Source organism: Sphaerodactylus townsendi, linkage group LG01 (assembly GCF_021028975.2).
Source record: "Sphaerodactylus townsendi isolate TG3544 linkage group LG01, MPM_Stown_v2.3, whole genome shotgun sequence".
In the NCBI taxonomy this organism is placed as follows: Eukaryota; Metazoa; Chordata; class Lepidosauria; order Squamata; family Sphaerodactylidae; genus Sphaerodactylus; species Sphaerodactylus townsendi.
The window spans coordinates 70,024,025-70,040,190 of NC_059425.1; positions in this window are offsets into that span (position 1 = coordinate 70,024,025).

Sequence of the window (16,166 nt, forward strand, 5' to 3'; positions counted from 1 at the left end):
TTTAATATTTGTAAATAAAGCAGATACTACAAATATGCCATAAATCTCTAGTGTTCTCTTCCACTGCTGTGAATCCAGACCTAGTAGCTTTGTAATTTCTCACCATTTGCTAAACTGGGAAGTTTGTTGTTGTTTATGTATGTTTTTGTGTTTAAGTCCTAATAAAAATATTTACCATAAAGAAACAAACCAGGAAGCATATAACTCTATACTCATTTTCCCCTGCAAACTATGCAACTACTTTGTCTTACCTGGCTACTCACTTTTTTAGAAAAACAAAAAGATAATAAGAAGACTGAGTCACCATTGGGTCTTACTGAGGGCTGATCCACATGTTTCAAGAAAGATTGTCCAAACCTATGTTTTCTTTGCGGAGTAAATGAACACTTGCGAAGTTGAATCAACAAGTAGCAGGTAAAATGCTTCACTCTGGCCATTTATGCACATGTGGTCTCCTTCACGTTGAGCATACATTCCCTTCAGGTTTGAGTCTCGATTATGCACGCATGTTTTCTCTTCTTTGACACTTGTCCTGCTGTCTGATGAGAGAATCCCCATGGTTTCTGAAAGCTCTCTAAGTGCGACTTTTTCACTCCCTTCACCGGGAAAGCGATTACTATGCATTTCTTCAGGTCATCTCATTCCTCCCTGCCTTCTCCTGGCCAGACTACAGTAGTTCCTCCCACTCTTTGGGTCACAATTTCAGGATGATCAGAAGGGTTTTGTTTTCAAAAAAATAAATGGTAAAGGTCTATCACTGGAATAATGAACTCAGTGAAATTGACAAGATTGGTCTAGTGAAAGAATATTAGACCAAATTCAGCAGCAACTACAATAAAATATAGGCAGCAGATAACCTCCCCAAATGGAGATTGCATGGAAACAATAAGGAGGGGGGAAGGGAGGGATAATGGTAGAGTGACCCAGATAGAGGAACTTCAGAAAATGTAAACAAAAAGATGCAGGGAAGCCCCACTTCAAAGCAAAGATTGCTTCTCAGTCATGCAGTCAGTGGTGCATGCACAAAATGCCATCTACTGATAATTCTCCTCTTCAAACACTCCCTGAATGCTGTATCTTAGATAGAAGTTAGGGGGTGCTAATTTCAGATTGAAGCTTCCATAAAGGCAGAGAACAAGCCCCCCCCCCCAGTAAATGAAAGTCACTATCTGTGAAATCCTAAACAAAGTTATATCCTTCTAATCTCATTGACTTTGCTTAGGCTTGCACTGCAATTATACAGATCGTATGTAAACAATACATTAAAGAGAATAACTGATGCCAACTGTCCCCTTTCCCCTCCCTATCATGGTTGGTCAGCACTGCCAAAGCTGACAGTTGTAACCATCTGTTCAGTATGGTGATCATATCATGAAGTTAATACAACAAATTTTACTTGGCACAGAAGAGGGAGAGATTTTGCAAGTCAGTCAAACTGGAAGTGACTGGAGGCATGCATTTTATAACAGGAAAGTTTCTGAGCCCAAGTGATAAAATCATACTAATGGGTTTAAGCAGAGGGTCCCCAAAAGAGGTTCTAAATTTACACTTCAGTCAAACAATGGTGAGAAAATGAAACATTGATCACAAGAAGACTACTAATTAAATTGTGATAATTGCAAAATACTTAGTTGTTGTGGAATGTAAGCACAATTACCCACTAAACAAATATTTGATGACAATCCTAATCCTATTCTTAATTTACACCAATACTTTTCTCTGGTGCTTTCAGAAGTGCTGAGAAAAAGGAGGGAGAACAACATTAATTTAATTGGGGTGCTGTGTGGTTTCCGGGCTGTATGGCCGTGTTCTAGCAGCATTCTCTCCTGACGTTTCGCCTGCATCTGTGGCTGGTATCTTCAGAGGATCTGATGTTGGGAAAGCAAGTGGAATATATATACCTGTTGGAGTGTCCAGGGTGGGTGAAGAAACATTGTCTGTGAGTAACAAAGAAGACAGCCAGGTCAATAGGTGAGGGCATCTGAATAGAAGTATGAGTAACAATGAAGTCTATAGCATGGGAGTAACAATGAAGATAGCCAGGTCAATAGGTGGGAGCATCTGAATAGAAGTATCCTGGCCTTTGTTCCCTTTGTCTATAGTCATCCTATGTTTGTGTGGAGCTGATTAGTCACTTTCTTGACTCTAGTATTTTTCAACACTGGCAGCCAAGTTCTGTTCATTTTCATGGTTTCTTCCTTTCTGTTGAAATTGTCCATGTGCTTGTGGATTTCAATGGCTTCTCTGTGTAGTCTGACGTAGTGGTTGTCAGAGTGGTCTGTTTTTTCAAATAATATTCTATGTCCAGTTGGTTTATGAACAGAATTTGGCTGCCAGTGTTGAAAAACTCTAGAATCAAGACAGTGACTAATCAGCTCCACACAAACACAGGACAACTATAGACAATAGCAACCAAAGGAAACAAAGACCAGGATATTTCTACTCAGATGCATTCACCTATTGACCTTGCTATCTTCATTGTTACTCCCAGGCTACAGACTTCTCTGTGACTCACATACCAAGCTACTCCATTCAGAGTAGCTGTGACTCACATACCAAGCTACTCTTTTGACCTCACAGTATATATACTCCACTTGCTTTCCATTCCTACTATCAGATCCTCTGAAGATGCCAGCCACAGATGCAGGCGAAACGTCAGGAGAGAATGCTGCTAGAACACGGCCATACATCCCGGAAACCACACAGCACCCCAGTGATTCCGGCCGTGAAAGCCTTCGACAATACATTAATTTAATTATTTATTTTGTGATTTCATTTTTGAAGGGTTTTTTTAAAAATCTTCTAACTGGTCTTTTTCTCACCAACCAGGACTTAAGCAGACATATACTCAACATGCACGACATTACAATAAAAACACACATCTTGACATGACATACTTCTGAAGATGCCAGACATAGATGCAGGTGAAACATTAGGAACAAAAACTGCCAGACCATAGCCAAACAGCCGAGAAAACCCACAATAACCAGTTGATTCCAGCGGAGAAAGCCTTCAACAATACATTATTCCTATATTATCAATGTAAAAGTAATGCATTTGAAGCTTCTTAAATTATCTTCATATGAATTCATTCATGGATTTTTGAGTTCTAAATTCACCATGTTCCTCCCCACCCCCACAGTGGAACTGAAGCATTAGAACATTTGATTGTTCCATGTTTATTATCTATTTATTTATTGATTTGAAAACAGTAGCATTTAGGATTGCATTTTGATTGATTTAGGTTTTATAATTGGCAATCCTAAGTGGAGTTTTTAATTTGTGACTTTTATAGGTTTTATAATTGTTTTTATTTTGTTTTTCATAATTTTATTTCTATCATAAACCACCTTGAGTTGCACAAGGGAGAAAAGCAGCTAAAAATGCTTTAACTAAATAATACATTATTTTAGTTCCTTCAGTGCATCTGTGTTTCCCTCTCTTCTATTTGATGAACATGTATGCATGGACAAATATGCATGTGATTAAATTGAAATCCTTTTTGTGTGGCATTTTACTAATATGTATGTCTGTTCATTGATAAAGCAATAGGGGAAAAGCAGTACTGCTGTGATTAGAAATACAGTTAGATCAATTCAAGATGCTTAGCAATGTGAAGGAGCACAGATGTACATCATCAATAATTACCACACACAATGTCGTGCCCCTGGACTGTCCAATAATGAGACTTCTCAGTCAACTGATTTCCTTTATTGAAACAGCATCAGAATAAAGCACTAAGACTTCCATTGCCAGATCTGAAAATTAGGTGTCAAGCAACTTCCAGAGTCCCCACCACTAACCATACCCTTCCACATCAAATAACACCACCCCATGGTGCTGGTTCCCTAGGGAAAACCCCCTTCCAGTCAGAAGGGAAGGAGATGGCACAGCTTTCACTACAGCAAAGCAACCCATCCTCCCTAACATTTTGAACTGCAGAAGCCAGCAGGTGTCAAATGAGCAGATAAGCCTGAAAATGAAAACAGAAAGCAACTGAGTATAACCAGCCTCTGAGAGGAGGCCACATTCTGGCTGGGAGACTTAACAGGATCTGGCTAAGACAGGGCACTGGGCAGATTCTGACACACAAATATCTTAATGCAAGCATGCGTACTTTAGCCAACCTGACCTGGGTAGTGCGAAGGGAGAGAGAATAGTATTTCTCCCGGAATGCTGCCCTGTCAGACCTGGCAGAACAGTGCCCTGAAATGTTGGAGTCTGTTTCAGAAACTCCATCTTGGGACTGTGTCTGAACTTGTGGGCATGAACACCTAAGGACCCACCCACCCCCCGCTCATGCATGGCACATACTCAGGAAACAACATCTGAATATGAACAATAGCACACCTGAGCAAAACCAGTTCTCTTTTGTCTATATTTGTTAACCTTTCCTGTGACTCATCATCCTTGTGACTATGTTGCAACACCCATGAAGGGTCCTTATCTGTTTTATCCAACAGCCAGCAAAACCCACTGAGATAATAGGTCAGCCATCAGGTCAATGGTCTGACACTCAAGACCATTACCTCACCTGGAACAGCAGGAAAAGTCCTTTGTTAAAGGATTTCCTCTGCCCCAAGATATGTTTTGCTTTATAAAAGCCCACCCCAGATCCCAGTCAGGTGTTCAATACTATTACACCACCATGGTGTTCAATAATATTGTTCCATCAGTGCTGATCATCCAGAGCCTAGTGCTGGTCATTAGGTCTCTGCCTCCTGGATGTCCACTACAAGACTGGTAATATAATATAATAATATAATATAATCTTTGATGCCCATTCCTTCTCTCTCTATTTTCAAAACCTGTCTTTCACCTCTAAATTACATCCTAGGAAATCTTGTATGTATGTGTTTTTACCCCAGTAACTGAGTGGTTGTGAGTGGGAATTTATTTTATTCCATTTCTTATTTTCTTAATAAAATCCTAGAAAAAGAAATTTATTTTCTCTGCTGGTTTCTTACGGTGAGCGGAAACCTGTATATATATATACCCCCAACGCTCCTCAAGCGACGCTAGGTGACCTTGTGCTCTATAGCTAATTTCCCCAACCAAAGAGGGTCATTGCATCTCACCATTTTGGGTAACAGTACAATTACACGAAGACATGAAAACTGCATATGTTTCTGTTCCAAAATTAATTTTAGAAATTCTCCTAATTAAGCCCAAATTCAAGAGCAGCAGAGGATGGAGGAATGTTATGAACGAATAGAACAAGGGAAGTCTAATTGTGAATGAGAAGCATTTTGGACATATTGGGGGAAAAAGTAAATAAAAATGTAGTGTTTGATAAGTATTTGAAGGATCTGTGTTAATCTGTGTATTGATCCACAGCTGTGAAAGGCTTTTGAGGGCATTAGGTGAATGAGATATTGAGCATTACCCTCCCTTAAGAAAATGCACATAGAAATATACTCCTTTTGCTGATTTTTCAGTCCGCATTGTCAGTTTAAAGCTCAGCTCCAGCTAGTCAGAATGAAGGAGTGCTGTAAAGTAGTCTGCTATGTACCTAAATAAATGGGGCAGGGGGCAGGTGAGTGTGGCCCTCAGTATGAGAACTCAAAGGAAAGTGGTGTGCCCTAGGATCAAACAAGTGTATGTCATCGCATATACCAGTTTCTGCTGCTGAGTCCCTTTCTTCCCTTCTGATTAAAGACTTCTGTGTCTCCTCACATAGATACATAGACAGGTTTCTGTGAGGACTGGAGCTACTACCTGCTGCCTCACTTGGGAAACTTTGAAGTATTTGTTTTATTTGATTCCTTTTTAAATTCTGGTTTCTGCAGATTGCCAGTTTGGCCACACATGCAACCATGACCTTGATGATTTATGTGGAGCTGCCCTTGAAACGGGTTCAGAAACTACAATTGGTGCAGAATGCCCATGTTACCTGGGAAAACATATTACTCCCATCTTACAATCATTGCTGAAGTTTTTTAACATTTGATCCCATTTATTTAGGAAAAAAGCAGGCCTATAAATATTGTCTAGGGACAGGGAAGTTACTGAATGTTAGATCAGGGCTTATATAGTATGCAGAAAGAGCTTTATCAGTGTAGCAAAGGGAGAAGGCATGACTCCCAATTACAGTTATCAATCTCAAGCAAATCCTTGTTAACTGACTAAAATGGGCTGTGAAGCCTGAGAATACAGAGTCTATAATAACTCACTAAGTGAGGTCACAGCCTCAGCTGGCCTTGCCAGATAGCAGCAGGAGTAGAATGTGGGGAGAGGAACCAGGATCATGAAATGTTTTAGGAATTTCTCAAATATCTATTGTAAAAACCATAGAGATTTGGAAAATTACTAGAGCATCACTTGACCCCATGATATCATGACAGCATTTATGACCTGAAGTGCCTCTATACCCCTCCCAAAGCTGCCAAGGATTGCCCGCCAAGTACTGGAAACTTTAGCCCCAAACCACAAAGCTTCTGGTTCAAAAAGCCTCTCTTCCGCTCTTCCTCATTCTCTCTTACCTTAACCCCTCCACACATACACATGTACATGTAACCCCTGTGTCAGAATGGGATGACCCAGAAAGGGGTGGAGTCTGAAATGAAGTAGAATGCTGCAGAACTCATGAGGTTGGAGGAAGCGAGACTACCAGGCTGGGACCTTGATTGATTTTATTAAGCCCTTAACACCTTGTTTAAGGTAACTGCAATGTTGTGGGGAACTAGTGGGAAGGGAGTTTATTTTTTTTGCTATATTGTAAATGTTAGAATTTATTGTTTCAGGGTTTTTGTGTATGTAAATGGTGAGAGTTTTCTGGGAACCTTCATCATCTTGAAGCCCATTCACCAAGCCTCAGAAGTCTTCAAAACCAACCACCAGCAAAGAAGAATTGGACTTGGCAATATCAGTAGACTGTAAATAAGGACTTGAAAATGCAAACTTAACAGGACTGCAAAGTGTAAATGTTAAATGTTTTAATAGTGTTATTTGTTAAGTAAAGTAAACTGTTTTGTTTAAATTTGGTTCTTTGCAACTCCTTCCAAGTACTGCCCCACAGAACCCACAAGCTGAGGTTACATACACACACATGATTTTCTGATATATCCTGCAGGGACTGCATACTCATAAAACCTCCTATTTTGCACACTGCACTTTCCAGAGGTCTCAAAACAAAATGACCTGTTTGTGAGTGAAGTTTTGTTTTACCTGTGGTAGCTGAGAAATTAATACAAATTTTACTGCCTTATTGAAAGGAAGGTAGCATATGTCATATCTGTTTTCATTGCTGCTGAATTCAGCTTTATCCAGATTTGCTTCTCCTCACAACAAAAGGGGTTTTGATTTAATTAGAGTGCAGAGACCTCCTGCCCTGTGTCTGTTCCTTGTCTGAATAGCATCTGGTTTTTCTGGCAGGCAATGATGGGTTTCTGTGAAAAGTTCCATGTCCTGAAGTGAGAGCTAATTTACAGCTTCAGTGGTCACCTGGCTCCTCACCAATTGAAATTATACTAAAATATTTGTCTTTTGTTTTAAAAATCCCCCAAACAAGCTCAGGGCTTCTTTGCTATATGCAAAATTTGTTTGCAGGCACTACGCTTCATAAGTAATCTCAAAAACATTCATCCCACCTCACCATTTGTGATAAGCACAGGCTGGCTTGCAGCTGTTTCTTTCACTTATATGAGAAAAGCTAGGAAAGGGTATAATTGTAATTCATACTGATGACCTCAACTGAGCATTTTTCAGTAATGGTACTGGGTAAAAAAGACATTCATTTGTGCATTCACATAAAGGAGAGACAACAAATTCATCCAAAATTACATTACCCACTGCTCTCTTTTGGTACAGGTGCCCTGGCATTTGGAAATATTTCATGAAGCAATTTGGAAAATGGAACCACATGTTAAATTTGTGTTCATTTGCATTTTGATGCCAAAGCAGCATATTTATTTATCTCTTTTTCGTGTTGCTTTTCTTTTAAGAACCAAATGATGTGTTGCCTTTTTTCACATGTTCTCACATGTTCTTACACTTTCACTGCAGCCACACAGCAGTTGTGGGAAACTGATTCTCTACAAAAAAAAAAAAGAATACAAAGGAGTGCCCAAACAGGCTTGGAATGGTGAAGGAAGAGCTCCAGTCTCTTCCAAAAACTGTTTCCTTGGACAAAAGCCAAGCCAGGGGAAGGTATTTTATTGATTTTACTGCTCCATGTGCAAAGATACTCCATGTGGAATAGCAAATATAACTCCTCAGCATGGTTTTCTCATAAGAAAACTGAGGGGGAGGGTCTCTTCTTCCCCCTGCAGCACCATTCCAAGTCCATTTGGGCTGTTTTAGAAGCAGTTTACTGAAGCTACTGTGTGGTTGTGGGACATGCGGTATATGAAAACATGTGGAGAAAAGGTAACATACAGTTTGGTTCTTTATAGCTCCAAATAGCATACCTAGGGAGCCCTCTCCCATTTGATCCTCACAACGACGCCCATGGGGGTAGGTTAGTTACAATAAACAGATCTATGGAGAGGCAGCATATACTTAAAAATTATGCATATAATTTTAAAAATATAAATATACAAAATTTGACTGATTTTAATCCAAGGATATGCCATGGATATGGGACCCCAGTTAATGGTGTCCAAAAAATGGCAGGATTAAAAAGAATTCTAAGAATGAATAATTTTCTTCCATTGTTTTAGAAACATTCCACAAGTCATTATAGAATGATTAGGAGCTGGGTCATTTTCCATACCAGTAACAGCTGCAGAGACTGTGATTTTCAACTTTGGGATAGAAGGGGTTATAGAATTACTAACAAGGGCAGCTTGCATTTTGTTTCTAAAATATACCTAGAAATTTCACTTCCTCTAAAGGGCTGGGAAATTAAGGGGTACCTGCTACTGAATGGGGTGGTTTTACTCCAAACAGATAGGGTGCAGGACCTAGGGATTATCCTTGATCCATCACTGTCATTGGAATCTCATGTGGCAGTGGTGGTGAGGAGAGCCTACCAGATTCTCCAGCTGGTTTGACAGATCTGCCCTTATCTGGATTGGAGTGACCTGACCAAAATCATCCATGTACTGGTAATCTCCAAGTTAGACTATTGTAATGTGCTCTACATGGGGCTGCCCTTGAAGATGGTCCAGAATCTGGTGCAGAACACAGCAGCTTGGCTCCTAGAGGATATCTCAGAACTTCAGCATATAACACCTGTACTGAGGGAACGGCACCGGCTCCCTATTCGCTGCCAGATCCAATTCAAGGTGCTGGTACTGACAACAAACCCGTGGGTCCTATATATCTGAAGAATCACTCCTCCTATATAGACCTGCCTGGGTCCTGAGGTCAGCGGGTGGTGGAGGGTGCTTTCTGGTGGCTCCATCACCTTCCGATATTTAAGAGGTACAGGCCACCCAAAGAGCCTTCTCTGCAGTGGCCCTGATGTTCTAGAACACTCCCTCCCTGGAGATCCAACAGGCAATCACTCTGCAGGAGTTTAGGCCCCTGGCCAACACCACCCTCTGTACGCAGACATACTGGCTATACCTTCTGCATGGTGCCTCCAAACCTCTTTAATGTATTTTAAGGAGGGTAGATGACCATGCATTTTAAGGAGGATGTTTTAGGGTGAGGGACGGCATGGTTTTTAAAAGGAATTTTTAAGATAATTTTATGATTGTACCCCATCCAGGGACTTTGGTGATGGGTGGAAAATAAATGTACGGTAAATAAATAAATAAAACAAATACAGAAAATTCAAAGATTGTTAAATATATGTGCTCAGAAGAGATACTTCAACGTTTCTCCATTCTGTCTTTTTTGTCTTGTCAGACTACTGCGCTTGAATGGCATAGTATAACACAATCTTATCAGGTCTCAGAAGCTAAGCAGAATTTGTGCTTGGACCACCAAGGAAGGCTAAGAAAAGGAAGCCAGTAGCAAACCACTTCTGATTATCACTTGCCTTGAAAGTCCTTCTTCTAGGAGTGCCATAAATCAATTGTGACTTGACAGCACATAACATACTCCAAATCAATGTCCAAATAGGAATTGGGATCTGTGTCTCATGAGCAACTTGTCATGCTTTGTTTGGGGTTTCAATGGTGACAATCTTTTTTTAAAAAAACCTTGTCTTAGTAATCAGAGTGTCTTGATGTATCAAGTTTCAGCATTTTATCTTTTGTGAAAGGTATGGCATTATTAATGAGGAGTTAACAAGTATCAAGTGCTTCCAGTCAAGCAAGAGCATCCAGGGCAGCTGTCACACTAAGCATTTAGAACAGTGTCACTCTGTTTAGGACTGCAGTGATAGCCTCCCATGCCTCCCAACAGATATCTATAATGTAGCTTCAGCATCATTCATCCTGGCAGCATCCATTCCTGGCTGCTACATTTTATATGTGGTAGTAGTATATGTAAAGTAGGAACCCTGTGGCACAGAGTGGCAAGCCAAAGTACAGCACTCAGCCCACAACCTGAGTTTGACCCTGATGGAAGTCAGTTCCAGGTAGCTGGTTCAAGGTTGGTAACATGCGTACCCAACTTGCTGGGAGTAAAATGTAGGTGACTTGGTAAGGCAGTAGCAAACCACCCTGTAAACATAGTCTGCCTAGTAAACATCAGGATGTGATGTCACCCCATGAGTCAGTAATGACCTGGCGTTTGCATAGGGGCAACTTTTACCTTTATCTTTTGTGTATGTTAAGGCTGCATTCTACTGTGCATATAGGATTTCTAGTGCCACCAATTAAAAAAACGAGCCTTCAGCTGTGTATATTTCATTTCAACTTTACATGTAATATAGCAAAATATTACATGTTACTATAGACATATTCAAGTGGTCATTAAGGCATATGAAGACATTGAGGGGGCAGACTGAGGCTGTGGCAACTTCAATCTACATACGTACAAGGATCTTATTTACACAAACCTACATATATTCCACAGTGGCATAGCTGCCACGGGGACATGCAGGGATATGTGCCCTGGGCGCACACCAATTAGTCATGTAGGGGAGCAAAATGCCCCCCATGTGACTACACCACTGAGCCTGGGAGCAGGAAGCAGCGCGGTTGTGGCTGGAGCGCTCCAACCGCAGATGCGCCACTTCCCACTTCAAGCCGAGGCTGGAGCGCCCTCCCTCTCAGAGTGATTTTTAAAAGCCAGAGGTGATTTTTTTTAAGCCAAGAGAGACTTGGCTTAAAAAAAGAAAAGCACTGAGGCTGGTGGCTGGAGCGTCCCTCCCTCTCTGAGATGGAGGGGCACTCCATCCTCAATGCTTTTTTTAAGCCAAGGGAGACCTCAGCTTTAAAAAAAAGTATTGCGGGAGGGAGGCAAAGAGGGGCTTTCCCCTGGCCTGGGAGTCTGCTGGGCTGCAGCCCCACCCCCAGCAGCTCCCCAGTCAGTCCCTGGGCCGGGGAGGGAGGTAGAGAGGGGCTTTCCCCAGCCTGAGAGTCTGGCTGGGCTGCTGCCAGGCCCAGGAAAAAGCGCCCCAGACCCAGGAGGTAAGTGAGGCATGGGGGCATGGCAAGGAACGAAGGCCCATGGGGGAGCAGAAAACTCCGTGTCGACCCTAGGCTCCATTTTGGTCAGCTACGACTCTGATATTCCAATACATTCAGACTTGTATAATTGTGACATAGGATCCTCCATTTTTCAGGGATCCTACATGAATTCAAGTGCACATGTATATATGCCACGCAAATGCGACTCTTGAACATATGGAGATCATGGTAAGGCTAGAAGTTGTGAACCCTGTTAATCTCCCCCACATGTTCATTTGTACTCTTACTAGCTGATTATGCACAAGGTCTCTGCTGTGAGATGAAGGTGATTGTCTGCTGCAGCAAGATTTCTTGTATGGACATATTTCCTCTAGCCCTGCTTTCATATTCCACTCACAATGCAGTAAGCAAATCACCTTATATAACACGCTTTTAATTTTGCTTCACTGTTAGAGCAGGACAGATTTGCCAGTGGGCACAACTTTGCCCCCATACCTCCTTCCTGTGCCCACAGCCCGTTCACCTAGTTTTACCCTCCACTCCCTCATGCTACTTGGCACGCTTCCCCCTCACCCTCCTTCCTGTTGCTAATGACTTCGTGCTTCTTGTCCTGCCATATAATTTCTATTACCCATGGCCTCTCCATTCCTGCATATTTTTAGATTTTTAAAAATAGATAACCATATCAATAGAACAATAAATTAATACTTACATTAAAAATGTTAAAATAATAAGACTAATTGATCAGTCCAAACACCTGATTTGTCCCTGCATTTAATCAACAAACTGGAATGTCCCTAGCCTCATAGTTTTATACACAAGCAATCAGTGATTCCAGACCACAATGGAAAAAGCCCATCAGTTCATAGATTGATAGACTGACAGCAGTTCACATTGTCCTTTTGCAGTTTTGAAGTTTGCACACTGCCATTACACATACACACACACACTCTCGCTCTCTTTTCCCACCATAAAAGACAGTCATTGTTCAGGCAAAGTGTACAAATGCTGTATTCAAGACTTTTCTTTAATATTTCACCTTTTTAATGTTGATATATCTATCTATCGACAGACTGATAGATTGATAGATTCATATAGGAATCTATTGATAAGATTAAAGGTAAAAATTAAATATTACATTGAAAATTAAAGCATGCATGTGCAATAGGGAACCCTTGAACATTGCTCCCTCGCCCCCAGACACAAGCAAAAAGCTAGCTGATGGGTAATGCCTGCCCCACTGCAAAATGGGTGGTAGGTAATAATGCTGAACAGTCCCCAAAATAAAGGCTTATTCCACACATGCAGAATAATGCACTTTCAAACTGCTTTCAGTGCTCTTAGAAGCTGTGCGGAATGGCAAAATCCACTTGCAAACAGTTGTGAAAGTGGTTTGAAAATGCATTATTTTGCATGTGCGGAACGGGGACTCACCAGTCAATTCTCTTAGAAGTTGCAGGAACCTCACTGTGTGCAATTGGCCACAGAATGGCTGAAAAGGCTTATTTATAGCTTTTATATTCTTCTAAATTTGACAAAATGTTCCATCAGTGGTCAGGCTATAAGAGGTGCAGGATGGCCTGGCCTGACCATATAAGGTTGCGGCCTTGCTTCCTCCAGGCAAGTCACTCGGTCATGCTGGCAGCTGGGCAGCCCAGCCCCACACTGGGCTGGATTCTGGCACTGAGCCGGCCCCTCTCCCTGCCCCACTCCTGGGCAGCAATGACAGCCAAGGTAAATCTTAGCCACACTTTCTTGAAGCAAAATGGCATGATCATGAAAGCCACATCAGAGCATCTGTGGGACTCAATGTGTTTAGTCCACTACTGGATAATAAATATGTTGAGCGTTGCTTGTTCTGTACAGACCTTCTAAAAATGATACACTGACAAAAAAAAGTTTAGTTTTGCTTTTAAGATCCAGCAGGCTCATAGTGGACCACTAGGTCACTGGAGAGATCTGTGGTGGGGAGATATTTGCCCATCATCACAAATTCTACCCCCTGAGCTTTAAAAGCACTCCGCATTTTGTAGGTTGTAACAAAGACTTTGGTGATTTATACCTAGGTCAAAATCCCTTGAAATTAATGATCAGAACACAACAAGTAATTCATGGGCAAGATATGATAGCAGCTTCATATTATTAGTACTTCAAAACCAAACAAGATTGTTTTTGTTCAACATCATGGGATTATAACTACCTGTATTTCTGGAAACCAGTGGAGAAATGACAGCAAAGTCCTTCATAGAGTTCTTCCAGTCAAATACTACTGAAATCAACAACAACTGGACTGAGCCCAGGTTATCAGCAATAGCATATACCAGCTAGTTGGGGAAAGGAAAGAACAGGGACCATAGCCAGTACTCACAGTTTTCTGACTGAGATACTGCTCAAGCAGATGGATCAAGGGAGGGTACATTTATAAGAACATAAGAACATAAGAACATAAGAACATAAGAACAAGCCAGCTGGATCAGACCAAAGTCCATCTAGTCCAGCTCTCTGCTACTCGCAGTGGCCCACCAGGTGCCTTTGGGAGCTCACATGTAGGATGTGAACGCAATGGCTCCTTCAATGCTGTTGCCTCGCCGCCGACAATTGGTCTGTTAAGGCATACTTGCAATCTCAGATCAAAGAGGGATCAAGATTGGTAGCCATAAACCGACTTCTCCTCCATAAATCTGTCCAAGCCCCTTTTAAAGCTATCCAGGTTAGTGGCCATCACCACCTCCTGTGGCAGCATTTTCCAAACACCAATCACACGTTGCGTGAAGAAGTGTTTCCTTTTATTAGTCCTAATTCTTCCCCCCAGCATTTTCAATGAATGTCCCCTGGTTCTAGTATTGTGAGATAGAGAGAAAAATGTCTCTCTGTCAACATTTTCTCCACTCCCATGCATAATTTTGTAGACTCTCAATCATATCCCCCCTCAGCCTCACTCCTCTCCAAATCTAAAAGAGTCCCAAACGCTTGCAGCTCCCTCTCCTCATAGGGAAGGTGCTCCCAGTCCCTCAATCATCCCTTGTTGCCCTTCTTCTGCACTTCTTTTTTCTATCTCCTCAATATCCTTTTTTTGAGATGCGGCGACCAAAACTGGACACTAGTGGTACCTTAAGCGCGCGGGTCACGCATCCACTGGGCTTTATATATAAGGGTACATGACAATCTTTGCAGTTTTATTATCAATTCCTTTTCTAATGATCTCCCAGCATAGGAGTTTGCCTTTTTCACAGCTGTTATGCATTGGAGTTGACATTCCCATGGAATCTATCAACTAAGACGCTTCTAAAATCCCTTTCCTGGTCTGTGACTGATAGCACTGACTCCCCTGTAGCAGTGTATGTGAAGCTTTGGATTTTGCCCCTATGTGCATCACTTTACATCTTTTGCTAGCATTGAACTGCATTTGCCATTTCTGAGCTTCCACTTCCATCTAATTTGTATCAAGGTCCGCTTTGGAGCTCTTCATTAATCCTTTGTGGTTCTCACCACCCCTCACATAATTTGGTATCATCCGGCAAACTTGGCCACCACGCTTATTCTTCAATTCCCTATGTGCATGGTTCAATATCCAGCAAGGGACAAACATGCACAGTGTTAGATTAGGCCTTATATTTCTTTCTGTTCTTTTACAAGTCTGGAGATCCTCATTTCTGGAGATCGAAAGCAAAACCTATAGGGTCTAACTACATGTTACAAAATGCTTGAAATGTCTGGGTCACCACAAAGGCTTTCAATCAGGATGTTCATTTCAAATCTCTTTATAGGAGTACAGTTCCCAGACTCCCAGGGGACTAGGGGAAGATTGAGAGGTCCCATGGTTAATGGGGCCCACTACCATTTTTTTTATGACTGAAATTGCCCCCTCTACAGACATTAATTTGAGGTTGAGAAAATGGAATCAAGAAAGATTTAAGCACACTCTTCCTCCCATTACCATAGTCCCTGATATGAACTGTCCACACACACACACACACACACACACACACACACACACACACACACCTGCACACATTGACACACTCGAGTTCCCCAGTTGGGAACTTTGCAACTTACATCTAATTCCAGTTCCTCATCATGGAATTATTAGCATGATCTGAGGACTTTGTAACATGTCCTTAAGCCCCAAGACTAATAGTTTTTTTTTAAAGCAAAGCGTTGAAAAAAATTGTCTAGTATAGTAAGTCTGGTGATCGAAGTAGGTTATAGGTTCTGCAACTCGCGGCTCTCCAGATGTCCATGGACTATAAATCCCATCAGCATGGCCAATTGGCCATGCTGGCAGGGGCTGATGGAAATTGTAGTCCATGAACATCTGGAGAGCCGCAGGTTGCAGACCCCTGATATAGGGTATCTGCTTTTTTAAAAGTGCCATATTTTAATCCTTTTCAGTCAACTATTGTTAAAAAGTTAAAGAAATGCATTTCTGGACAGTAAGCTTTGTCAGTGTCAGCCTTGAATCAAAGGGAGAGAACAGGGGAAAGTGTTTCCCATATGGCATATTGACATCAAGGTAACAAAGAGAATTGTGGGTCATGGTCAATAGTTATTTAATTTGAATAGGCAAAGTGCCACTTGGAGTCTTTCCCTATTAACACTGCATTCACAATCTAATGAACAAAGCTGAAGAACTGAAAGAAAAATCATTTGGATGGAAAATTAGAAATGCCGCATCATGCTTAGAAATTTTACAAAAAC